Source organism: Pleurodeles waltl, chromosome 1_2, assembly GCF_031143425.1.
Source record: "Pleurodeles waltl isolate 20211129_DDA chromosome 1_2, aPleWal1.hap1.20221129, whole genome shotgun sequence".
Classification (NCBI taxonomy): domain Eukaryota; kingdom Metazoa; phylum Chordata; class Amphibia; order Caudata; family Salamandridae; genus Pleurodeles; species Pleurodeles waltl.
The window spans coordinates 1003133806-1003147013 of NC_090437.1; the positions used below are offsets into that span (position 1 = coordinate 1003133806).

The 13208-nt window shown below is 44.5% G+C and overlaps 1 protein-coding gene across 1 annotated transcript in view; it reads right to left on the reverse strand.

Moving 5' to 3' along the window:
* The window catches only part of KCTD8 (potassium channel tetramerization domain containing 8), a 714354-nt gene that overhangs the window by 500540 nt on the left and 200606 nt on the right, over window positions 1-13208 (reverse strand). The window lies entirely within an intron of this gene.

Here is a 13208-nt window from a genome sequence, read left to right on the forward strand (position 1 = left end):
GCCAACATCCACACACACAGTCAGACACGCACACCCACTTTCAAACATACACGCGCACATCCACACAGACATACACGCAGTCATTCCCAAAACACGCACCACCCCCGCAAGCATATACGCACTCACACACCCCCTCTACATACACCCACGGATACCCCCATACACCCACACAACACACAACACCCTCCCACCCCCTCCCCTGACGGACGATCGACTTACCTGTTCCGTCGATCCTCCGGGAGGGGACGGGAGCCATGGGGGCAGCTCTGCCGACACCACACCACAAACAGAACACCGCCACGCAGAATCACAGGACGTGATTCGCTGGGCGGTGTTCTGTTGGCGTGGCGGTGCAGGTGGAGCAACCTCCACTTCCCCGCAGCCCGTCACTATGGCTGTTGGCGGCTCTCCGTCGGAAAAACGATGTAGAGTTCCCAACAGTCATAATACACCGAGCGGAAAACCGCCACCACTGTGCGTCTTGAGCACGGCGGTCCCTCGGCGGTCTTGTGAAAAGACCGCTGAGGTTGTAATGATCCCCATTGTCACTGTTACCAGAAAACCTGGAGAACTGCCAAGGACCATCACAACAGATGCTATTTGATGCAATGAGGGTGCAAATTTAGACTCTCCGGTAATGAAGGATTGAATGTCGCTCCTGGTAAGTTAGATGCTACCCAGTTGTAAAGATTGAAAGGCAAATTGACAAGATCTCTTTGAAGTAGAGATTCACAGAACAGCAAAACATTTAAGGGTAAGTAGCACCACAGAAAAGCTGCATTTGAAGAGACAATGGATTCATAAAGCAGTGTCTCTCTTCAAGGTTCGAGCAGCTAAAGACCTAATAGCTGTATGAGAACAGAAACTATCTGGGTTTGAGACAACTGAGCAGCAGCCATACAAAGTAATGCTTCTGATTTCCCATGAGTTTAAGATTTTACTGGTTATTTATAAAGAAATATGCAAGAAATGTGGTACCCTTTTGTGGCAATGAATAAAAGTCTACTACACATGGTTCTCCTCCTTCCTCTGATTGTGCAGATGCTCTGTGGGATGTAATTTTTTTTTGCTTCCTATCCTGAGAATGATGGTGAAAAATACCATCTCCCTTGATTTCTAGATTTCTGTCCCTCTCTTTTGTTTTCCAGTACTACCTTGGCTGAAGCTAGCACAAATGAAGCTACTCTTTTGGTTACTGAAAGGAGTTAGATCAGTTGTTCTTTACAAAAGCAGTATGTGCATTTCTTGGAGTCTAACTTCAGGGAGGGTATAGTCAAGGCATTGTGTGTCTTTTGAGTATGAGTGTCTTAAAAAACCCCTCTAAAATTCAAATTGCTTTGAACCTTGGGTTGTCTTCTTCATGGCTTTTTGAGGGGTTGAATGTTACTCCATTGCAAGCTCAGTAGCTATCATTAGAGGCCTTCTAATATCCTGTGAGGTCTATAGTTACTGCAACATTTGGTAACAAAACTGTAAAGAGGTTTTCCATCTCAGTTATTCCTGGATGATCATTTTTCCTCTTTGTGATTTGCAATACTCATTTTTTCATTTGAACCATTAGAAAATGGCCAATCATATTTATTTTCCAGGGTCTATTCTTGACGACTGAGAATGTAGATTTTTGATTTTAAGGGACCTTGATGGAGGTATTACATATCTGAACTTATTCAGGTTATTAGGACCCAATGGATGAGAAACTGTTTCAATTTTTAAATACCAAAAATGGTGAGCATCTTTTTTTTCTGTAATGCAGTGAGTAAAAAAGAATGGTCTTAATATGATGCAGTTCCATGGATTTTTAATCTTTGTTTGTTTTATTAGTTAGACAGTTAGGCCTGATTTAAATTTCGGCAGAAGGGTTACTCTGTCAAAATGGTGACAGATATCCCATCTGCCGAAATATAAATCCAATAGGGAATAATGGGATTTATATTACTGCAAATAGAGTATATCCGTCACCTTTTTGGTGACAGAGTAACCCTCTCCACCAAACTCTAAATCAGGCCCTTAATTTGGAAAAAGCTAATGCTTATGGCAATTGAGCATTCCTTGTTGAAGACCACTCAGGCCCTTCACATGGACAACTAAATTAGCATGTAATTATCTAACAGTGGCACATTGTTACCTACAATTATACTGCATGCTCCACTGCATTTGTTAGCTTTAGATGCCCAATTAGAAAGTATCAATGCTCATTCACCCAGAATTGGAGCTTTTCCATACTTGTGCTGTATTATGCAAATAATGTTGTGTTATTATTACTGAATTACAGCAGAACCTGTCTATATTATTAGCCTGTACAAAGACATAGAGCTTCATTATAGATACAATCAATCAGGATTTATACAGTGCTGTTAATCATCCGGTAGCGTCTCCAGGTGCTTACCGTTCTAGGATGGCTAGCTCGAACAGCCAGATCTTGAGGGCCCTTTTGAATTCTGAAGCGAGATGGTGACCTGGAGCTGCATGTGGAGGTCATTCCAGGTCACTGCTGCGATGTAGGAGAAGGAGCATCCTCCAATTTTGCTTTGGTGGCTGTGTGGAATGGGGGCCAGTGATAGGGAGGTGGAGCGTAATCTTCTCAATGGTTGGTGGAAGTTCAGGTGGTGATTGATGTAAACTGGACCATGGTTGTTTAGAGATTTGTGTGTGTGGGTCAGCAGCTTAAATTTGCATCTCTTCTGTATGGGGACCCAGTGCATTTGCCTGAGATGGGATGTGATGTGGGTTCGTCAGGGGAGATATAGGTCGAGTCTGGCTGTGGCGCTCTGTATGGTTTGCAGTCTCTGTAGTAGGTGTGCATCGATTACTTGCAGAGAGTTCTCCCAAAGGGACAATACCAAGGAATGTGAGACAAACCAGAAGCGAATATTAAGTTAAGTTTATGATTACTTCTGTTAGGCTTGGAAATACTGTAAGACAAAGTAGGTGTTGTGAGTAGGTGGTATTGTTTGTAGGATAAAGTACCCCCAACCAGTTGGCTGGTGATGAGGGCTTGTGTCATGGTGCGTCTCATGTGCAGGGGAAGCCACTTGAAGATCTACTGCAGAATGCGTAAAGTGAGGAAGCAGGCAGAGGAGACAATGTTTATCTGTGATTCCATGGTAAGCGTATTATCATCGATAATTCTGAGGTTTCTGGCATGGTCAACGGATGTGGGTACCCGGTCTGAGGGCCACCAGGAGTCATCCCAGGGGTTTATTTTGTTTCTGAGGACTAGTACTACTGTCGTGTCACTGATAGCTTCAGGCAGCTGTTCCAAGTCTATTCAGCAACTCTTGTCATGCCTCTGTAGGAGCTGATCCTGGTGGTGGCATGGTCATCTGTGAAGGAGAGAATGACTTGGGTGCTGTTTGTGTAGGACATTATGTTGAGGCCATGGGATCTGATGATGCAGCCTAGTGGGGTCATGTATATGTTGAAGAGCATAGGGATGAGGGATGAGCCCTGGGGGGCACAGCAGATGATGTCCTTTGGTTCAGAGGTGTAGGCAGATCTGAGTGCATCCCTTTGCATCCAATGTAGTGGAGTCTTTAAATCAGTGTGTAGTGGGATCCAGTGAGGAAGGCTGCCAAGAGGTTGAGGAGGATCAGGGTAGCTGATTCTCCTCAGTCAAGGAGGACTCTCCTTGGTTGAAGAGTGCTCGGATGTCATGAGTGGCTGCAATCAGGGCAGCCTTGGTGCTGTGGTTGCTGCAGAAGCCAGATTAGAAGGAGTGAAGTAGCTGGTTCTGCTCCAGGTGTGTGTGAGTTGCCCATTGATGATCTTTTCCAGTACCTTGGTGAGGAATGGGAGCAAGGAGCTAGGCCTGTAGTTTTTGAGTTTGCTGAGGTCGGCGGAGGGTTTTCTGAGTAGGGTTCTGACTTTGGTGTGTTTCCAGGAAGGAAATGTTGCTATGGTGATTAGGTGTTGAGCTGGGTGGTGAGTTCTTGGCCTATTCTTTGGCTTGCGAGGTTGAAGATGTGGTACAGACATAGGTCTGTTGGAGCTCTTGAGTGGATGAATTTCACGATGAAGTTGGTGTCCTGGGTAGGTCTCGGCGGAGTTCGTGGATTTCTGCAATGGGGAACTCCACGAAGTGCCCAAAAAAACTCTGCTGTGGTACATGGAGTTCCGAGAGCGGCGGAGTTTGAGTGAGGCGCACTGTTCACACTGATTTGCAGCGCAGGAGTTTCCCCTACACTGTAACATCAGTGTGAATGGCATCACGCAGAGGGCACTAACTTGTTTTTGCATTATGAGTAGATTTTCTGCTCGAGCGGGAGCTTCCTCAACACAAGCAGCACCTTTCTCATCGCGAGCAGGTGTGGCCTACCGCGACTGCTCATGTTCAGAAATCTTGCTCGCCAACTTAGCGATTTCTCTCGCTCACCATCTTAACATTGGCAAGCGCGAGTGAGAGAAAAAAATCTGGTCCGTGTCACTTCGCAGAGTTTTTCGGAACTCTGCACTCCGCTATATATACAGAGAGGGGAAAACTCTGCAAACTCTGCCGGCGGAGCGGAATTCTTCGTTGCCCCTTAGTCCTGGGTGGAGAGCTGGTTCCAAGTGGTCAGTCTGTGGTTTACGTCGGTTGTGGTGAAACTAGTGCCAACAAAAGCAAGGAACTTTTCATCATTGTTAAGGACTTCTCCAACCCTGCCACCAGCAAAAACAACATCACACCCTTGCAGCAGCTGTGCAACAACTTTGACGACTTGTTCCATGACAAGATCTCAATCATATACAGATACTTGGAACCCCAGCCTACACCCATAGACTTCATTGACTGATACCAAAAGTAAATGTATGATGTTCACTGAAGCTGGTAAGTTTAAGGACACCTGATTAAATGGTAGCTGCTTAGAAGCATTTATAAATTATCATTGATGGTGGTCTCATATTAAAGTTCAATGTTGAAGATCTGAAGTAAGGTCAAGGAAGGTGGCAAGAGGCCTTATTTATTGTGTTACAAGTTATGAGTGAGTCAACATTTTCTCCTTAAACGTACCTCCATTTTGTGAGCCTCTGTGCATCTCCCCTGTGTCCTGATACAGCCCAGTGTTCAAGGATTGCAAAAAGACCTAGGGGAGGAGCCCTGAGATTTTTCTGGGTAAATAGTATTATTTGTTCAAAAGTGTTTGTTTCAGCTACCTGTGTCTGTTTTCCTGTGGACTCTCTGTGTTTCAGACAGCCTGGCCTTTTTTAAAGTGGTATTTTTTATTTTTTATTCGTTTTAGCCGTAACTGTGTGAATTGCCTTGCTAGTTTGTGCCCCCCCCCCTTTTTTCTCTTCTAAGTAAAAAGGCTACATACATCTTGCAGAGTGTGTTTTTAGGAGACTGTTTTAATCTGTTTGTGTGATTTAAATTGTGCTTAAAAACTGTCTGCCCCCCTGTATTTTTGCCTTTATAAAAGCCCGATTTTAGAGTGCGCGCTCAACACTATTGCAGTGTTTGTTTCTTAAACAATCTCTCCCTTACCTGGAAAGTAGACTTTGCTAGCTTGGAAGTGTGGATTCAGCCTGTCTGTATCCAAGGAGATTCTGAATAGAGCAGCAGTTGCCTTTCCCCCTGACCACAGGGACTGGACTTAGCTGATTGGCTCCCTGAGTCCCTGCTGCACCTGAGACCCGCCCCCCCCACCTGCTCTGGCCCCTTAAGTTTGTGGAGGGAAGCCCAAGACAGCCATCTCCATTTTCTGAACCTCTGTACATCTCCCCTGTGTCCTGATACAGCCCAATGTTCAAGGATTGCAAAAAGACCTAGGTAAGGAGCCCTGAGATTTTTCTGGGTAAATAGTATTATTTGTTCAAACGTGTTTGTTTCAGCTACCTGTGTCTGTTTTACTGTGGACTCTCTGTGTTTCAGGCAGCCTGGCCTCTTTTAAAGAGGTTTTTTTCTTTTTATTCATTTTAGCCGTGACTGTGTGAATTGCCTTGCTAGTTTGTGGCACCCCTCCTCCCCCCCTTTTTTCTCTTCTAAGTAAAAAGGCTACATACATCTTGCAGAGTGTGTTTTTAGGAGACTGTTTTAATCTGTTAGTGTGATTTAAATTGTGCTTAAAAACTGTCTGCCCCCCTGTATTTTTGCCTTTAAAAAAGCCCGATTTTAGAGTGCGCGCCCAGCACTATTGCAGTGTTTGTTTCTTAAATAATCTCTCCCTTACCTGGAAAGTAGACTCTGCTAGCTTGGAAGTGTGGATTCAGCCTGTCTGTATCCAAAGAGATTCTGAATAGAGCAGCAGTTGCCTTTCCCCCTGACCACAGGGACTGGAGTTTAGTTAACTTGCTCCTTAGATAAGTTCCTATTGGTTGTTGCATATGTTGTTGTGATAGGTTATTGGGAGATGGTATTTCATTGGTTGCTGGCTCCAGGGCTGCAGTTATGATTGGTGGATAGGGCTGGGAATCTGATTGGCTTTTGGCTCTAGGGCTGATATTCTGATTGGCTGTTGGTTCTAGGGCTGTGATTGGTGGATAGGTCTGTGATTCTGATTGGCTGTTGGTTCTACGGCTGTGATTGGTGGATAGGTCTGAGATTCTGATTGGCTGTTGGTTCTAGGACTGTGATTGGTGGATAGGGCTGGGATCCTGATTGGTTGCTGGATTTAGGGCTGGGGCTGTGATTGGTGGTCAGGAATAGGGCTATGATTGGTGATTAGGGCTGGGTCTCCCATTAGTTGTTTGAATCAGGGCTTGAAATTGGATTGGCTAGGGTTAGGACCAGCTTCTTATTGGCCAGTAGGGCTACAAAAGGCTAGGACTCAGGGCGTCTCTGCCCGGGCGTCGAGGCAAAGGGCGGAGAGGACAAGTGCAGCTGCCTGTTTGGGCCTGTTCGGGACAGGTAGGGACTAGGGCCAGAAATGCTGCCCAATTCACATTTGACCATGAATGGTTTCAGCCCTACACATCCCTCAACATGCAAACACATATTCTACAAAGACATCCAACACATGCATCACAAACTGACCACATACAGATTGCATTGCCCCATCACCCAACACAATACCCTATATACAACACATATACACATATCCCCCACAACTACTACAGTCAAACACCTGCATTCTCACAGCCAACACTACTCTGTCCACTCCCACTAACACAACCTGCCATCACCCACACAATACAAAACTACAGCATACATTTCTCTCAGTCTCAGCCTCCCAGATACACACTCTCTGCTCATACTAACCAACAACACTATCTGCTGTTTGCTCCACACAGACCACCTGTCATCATAACAATGCCCAAACCCTGCCTTCAAACACATCATCTACAAACACTCTTCCCCTCTCTTCACCAATTACACACAACCATACAATCCCCACATTTCACTCCACCACACATATTACCTCTTCCAGTCATCGCAACTAATACTAACTCCCCTGACACACACCCATCACCTCTTACACACCTTGTACATTCATCTCCAAAAACACATCAACACTCCATCTAACACTCAAATTCCACTTACCAGCACTAACTCACATACAAATACCTCACCAAAAAGAACTACACTAATATCCCCTCTCACTATTCCACAAAAACAATACCGACCACAAACATCAGCACATCAAAGCAACACAAACTTGCATTACTCTTATCGTCATACCCACTCCCACCCCCAGGACTACACAAAGAATCCAAATTCCATCCTATCTCCACCCCTACTTTCTCACTCTTCACAAACACCTACCACAAGCATCCCAACCCAGCAACTTTAATTCACTCGCTTCTCCTCCATTGCACAATTTAGAGCCTTACATCATGATCCACATGCTCCTCCACTGAGGAAATTCGATTTTTTAATACGATCGTATCGACCCGCCATTTTGTGGCCCGCCGCCATTTTATGTTGCCTTCACTCAGGCAGCACAGCGAACGAAGTCCATTCTGCCTTTTCTGCTTATTCTGCAACATGGTGTTCAAAACAGCTTTCTGCCTCTATCTTTACAAGGCTGGTATTAAGGTCTGACCGAGTACACTAATCCCTGTCTGGTTTTCTAATCCTTGTTTCAACTATCTGTAGTCTCACACTATTCTCCGCCGATCTTATCTTATCGTCTGGCCTTCGCTGTCCTTTGCTAGTATTCTCTCATTTCACAACTGTCCTCCAAACGCACACAAACTTATCACACCACATGCAACTTCGTTGTGGATCGGTTAATGAATTAGTTCAAGGGAGGGGTGACAAACACAGCTGGAGGGAAGGCAGCCTTAAGTCACTTGATACTTTGTTCTGTCTTGTTTTCCGACATTTCTATTGACTCTGTTCTATCTTTACATCATTCTTACTGGCTCCTTTCTATGTGTTCTGGGAGTGTATGTAGTTAATACATGTTTTTATACGGTATATAAGATTGTGCGCCACAAAGTAAAGTGGCAGTCTCCTGAGAACATACCTTGTGTACTTCTTGGACAACTGTACTAGCTGCAGCTAATAAAATCTGATCTTTTACGCCTGACAGAGTGTCCCGTGTCTCTGTTAGTTGAGGCAGGTGAATCCAAGGAGATTTTAGGCGTACCCTGCGCCGCCAGGCCCAAAAGGTTCTGGTTCTTCAATTGGCGCCCAACGTGGGGCGGCTTCAGCGGTACCGGTTCTGCCTGAAGGTCGTGAGGAACCCCGCAAGAAAATTCTGGAGGAATCGCGAGCCACGTCAAGCGACCCCTGTATGTCGAAGTGGTCCGAAGGTCTTTTTCAGCGCGGTTACTCCTTCCTGACGGCTACTGACGACTGCTGCCCTGACTGCCGCCCTGCCTTGGCCCTTTCTTTGATGATGTATGGTAAAGCGAGACGATAGACGGGCCTCTGTTGGTGTAAGAAGACATCCTTAGTTAAGTATTTGGTGGGTCGCGCCCACAAATTTTGGTCTTTGTTTTGTCCTTAGGTCCTTAGATTTGGCCATTGCAGTGGCCAAAGCCGAGGGGTAAGTGCATTTGTGCTGTGTAAACTGAAAGTTTTACCCCCTTGATGTTTGTGAACAGCCAGTAAAAATCGTGAGATGTCTGGTCTGACTAAGTTTGGAAAACTTTGTTGCTTTGGTTGTAATAGGGACTCCCAGCTTGAGGACTCCTGTCCGATTCCTTCGGTTGGAACTCCCACATATGAGCTCTATTCTAAACATGGTGTTGGTCCTATTGCCTTTAATAAAACATGGACCCGATATACAAAGAAAGATGGTGTTTTAAAATGGCCAGAAAATGGTAGTTTCGAAACTGATGTGCTAGATAATTTGGAAGCAACGTTATTTAAAAGAAAAGCCCGGCCGGCAATGTTTGACTCTTTTCGCCTTTGGCGTAAGGAAGCCAAACAGAGAGAAATTAAACAAGCGAAACGAGATAGGAAAACACAGGGAATGACGATTATACAGGCTGCTCAGCAATTCAAAGATGATGAAATAGATAATGCAATGGAAATTTCAGACAGACAGCATCGAATGGCAATAGATAAATGCTATCCGACGTTGCCTATCTCTTCCCTTGATAAGAGAAAAGATTTTGAGGAAGATTCCTTAATGTCCCACTTATTGAAATTGCCTCCGCCCTATGTACAAGGTGCTAATGCACCCCCGATGTTACAGCCTGTTCAGCCGCCAGTTGTGCTTCCGCCTGCTCCAGCTTTTCCACATTTGCCTCCTCAAGTATTGCCTATGCCAGCTTTGCCTTTAACTCCTTTGCCTTCTGCTCCTTTGGCAATTCCTAATGCTCCTTTAGTTAATTCACCTAATACCTTGTCCCCTATCCTTATGTCAAATTCTCCATCTACGCGTAAGCGATTTACCGATACTGTCTCTGGTCTCTTATCACCTTTCTTTGAAGCTTTAAACGTGTCTCCAGCTTTTTCTCGAAGACAGTCTCGTAGTCAATTCCCAGACTCCGAAGAGCGAGAAAAATTGGACTCACTTGCTTGTAGATGGATCAAGAAGGGTCCCCAATATAGTACGTCTGATATTATGTCCACCTTTCTGCAATGGAATGCACCTACGCAGAGATATGTTTTTAAAGTTATGTGCGATACTCTCGCTAAAGAATGGGAGGATATGAATTTGGGTTCGGTCCCACAGGATCTGTTAGATGTTCAGGCTGACTTTGACAAAGGACTTATTGTGGGTCCTAAGGTTGAAAACGCTGTCAGAACACTCATTTCTTTCAGATCCCTATTGTTCTCACAGACTTTTCCTGATTCTGATCCTTCAGTTAGGACAGCACTGAAAAACTATCCCATGAGAGAGGTTTCTCCAATATGGAAGGAAGAAGTTGCAGCAGCAGGTGCTAATCCAGCTATTCCTGCGCATTTTCAGCGCATATGGATACATGTCCCCTGGAAAAGGTCTGAAGTTTTAGCACTTAAACAGTCACTACCAGATTCACGCAAAAATCCTGCTGGTTACTATAAAGAGTTGTCGCAAACAGTTGATGCATGTACTATGAATCTAGCAGATATTGACATGTTGATGGGAAATGTAGTTCCACAGACAATATGGGCTAAAATTCGTAGAGAGGATCACGCTCAAGAATTAGGCGGCGATTGGAACGCTATTATTGCCGCAGATAGAGGTCAAGTAGGTGGTGCAAAGCCCGATGCTTTGATCTCAGAACTCCCTGGTAGGATTATTACATTAATGAAAACAATGATGCCTGCTTTGAGAGTTAATTGGGATAAGCTAGCAGCATGTAAACAAAAGAAAGATGAAAGTGTTTCCGATTTCTTTACCCGATTCGAGGAGACATTCATTGATCACAGTGGTCAAGATATGGCTACAGAAGGGGGACAGCGATTATTTGTGGATAAGTTCGTATATAACTTGCTTCCTGAACTATCACACAAGCTAAAAGACTCCGAGAGTTCATGGGCAGTTTCTTCTTCCGCCCAGATATTGGCTACTGCACAATATTATGAAAATAGAGACAAAGAAGAAAGGGAAAAACAAGAGAAAAAGACGAAAGAATTAAAAACTAAAGTTCTCTTGCAACAGGCTTATCCTCCTCGTCATGTTCAGCCTCAGTTTCAACAGCCTCCGCAGTTTCAGAGGTTGTATCAAAAGCCTGAACCATTCATTCCAAGACCTTTGCTAGGTCCCAATCAATGTGCTTATTGTAGGGAGGAAGGTCATTTTAAGAACAGTTGTCCGGCATTGTTGCAGCGTAATGGAGCAACATCTGCTTCACGAGGTCGTGGTGGTCTTCAGTCAGCAAATAGAGGTAGAGGTCGAGGTGTATTAACCCAAGGGCAGCGTTCTTTTGTTCCTCCAAATTCCGGAAATTACTTTGACCAGCAAAATGTTAGGTCTACACAGTATTACAGTGAGGATCAGTATATTGAAGGAGGGAATGAAAGTCTTCATTTTGAATAGGACAGCCATGGACAAAGTAAGGGGGTTACGTCAATTCCAGTGGATCAGAATGGACCTTATGTTAATGTCACTACAATGGGTGTTTCAGAGCCATTTCTTTTAGATACTGGTGCCATGAGAAGCTCTATCATTCATTCTAAACTCCCTGGCGCACCTTTGTCTGGCTTAACGAATGTATCTGTAGGATTTTCTGGCGCCCCTGTTCGCAATCCAGTTTCTTGCCCTTTGCCTGTTTCAATAGGCCCTTATGATTTAGAAGCTCCGCTTCTTCTGACGAATGGTTGTGGTGAAAATCTGTTGGGTTTAGATCTATTAAAAAGAATGCATGCTACGATATATTGTTCACCTTCTGGTGTATACCTCACTCTAGGACAGAAAATGACTAGTCCAATGTACTTATCAAAAGATCAATTCCCACCTGAATTGCTTTCTCTTCCCGAAACGCTTTGGGCTACGAGTCCGAATGACGTTGGTTGTCTTGAGATCCCACCTTATGTTGTTACTCTTAAGCCCAATGCTGAAATGCCACGTATTCCGCAATACAGAATCTCTACTGAAGGTGAGAAAGCACTTCTGGAAATTATCCATGATTTGATTCAGAAGGGTGTGGTTGAGGAAACGAGAGGAAATATATGTAACAGTCCTGTTCTTCCGATTCTTAAACGCACTGATCCTTCTCAGCCTCCTGTTTATCGTTTTGTAATTGATCTTCGGGAGGTAAACAAGATTGTCGTACCGCAGTTTCCTGTAGTCCCAGATATCACTGCTCTGTTGACGATGATACCTTCTACAGCGACTTGGTTTTCAGTTATCGATTTAAAGAATGCTTTCTTTAGTATTCCCATCGCCGAAGAGAGTAGAGATATTTTTGGTTTTTCCCTCGGAGGCCGAAGCTTCCGGTTTAAACGCGCACCTCAAGGTTATTGTGAAAGTCCCTCTGTTTACAGTCAAGCTCTAAAATGTCATCTTGATGCTTTTTCCTTACCGTCTGGTGCCGCTCTCATTCAGTACATGGATGACTTGTTAGTTGCAGCTGATTCAGAGGAGATTTGCAAAAACGTGACCGTTGCACTGTTGCGTCATTTGTTTGATCTGAATCACAAGGTTTCTCCTTCTAAATTACAATATGTCTGTCGCGAGGTGACTTATTTGGGTCATCTCTTGTCAAAGGAGGGACGACGATTGACCCCCGAACGAATTCAGGCAATTGCACAAATGTCAGTGCCTTCCACACAAAAAGAGGTACGTGCCTTTTTGGGCATTACTTCTTATTGTAGACAGTGGATTCCGAGTTTCTCTTTATTGGCTAAACCGCTGTTGGCGCTAACTTTAAAAGATACGCCTCAGCCTCTTCCGTGGACTGACGAGTGTCAGAAGAGTTTTACTGATTTGCGTATTGCTTTGTGTTCTGCTCCTGTATTGGGTACTCCTGATTACAGTAAGCCCTTTACGCTCTATGTCCACGAAAGAGAGGGTTGTGCATTGTCAGTCTTAACGCAGCGTTTTGGAGATCAACAGCGACCATGCGCATATTTCTCAGCTACGTTAGATCCAGTAGCTAAAGCATTGCCTAGTTGTCTTAAGGCGACAGCGGCAGCAGCAATTTCTATCCGACAGTCTGCTGGAGTAGTGCTAGATAATACTCTCATTGTTATGGTGCCACATGCAGTGGATATTTTACTAAATAGGACAAAAACGCAGCATCTTACGAGTGCTCGGTTGTCCGGATATGAGCTGACGCTTTTGGCTAGTCACATACACATCAAACGATGTAATACCCTGAATCCAGCTACTTTGTTGCCTCTTCCAGAAGAGAGAGATGTTTCTGAACAGCATGATTGTTTTCTCCGTACTGAAGAAGAGACTAAGGGT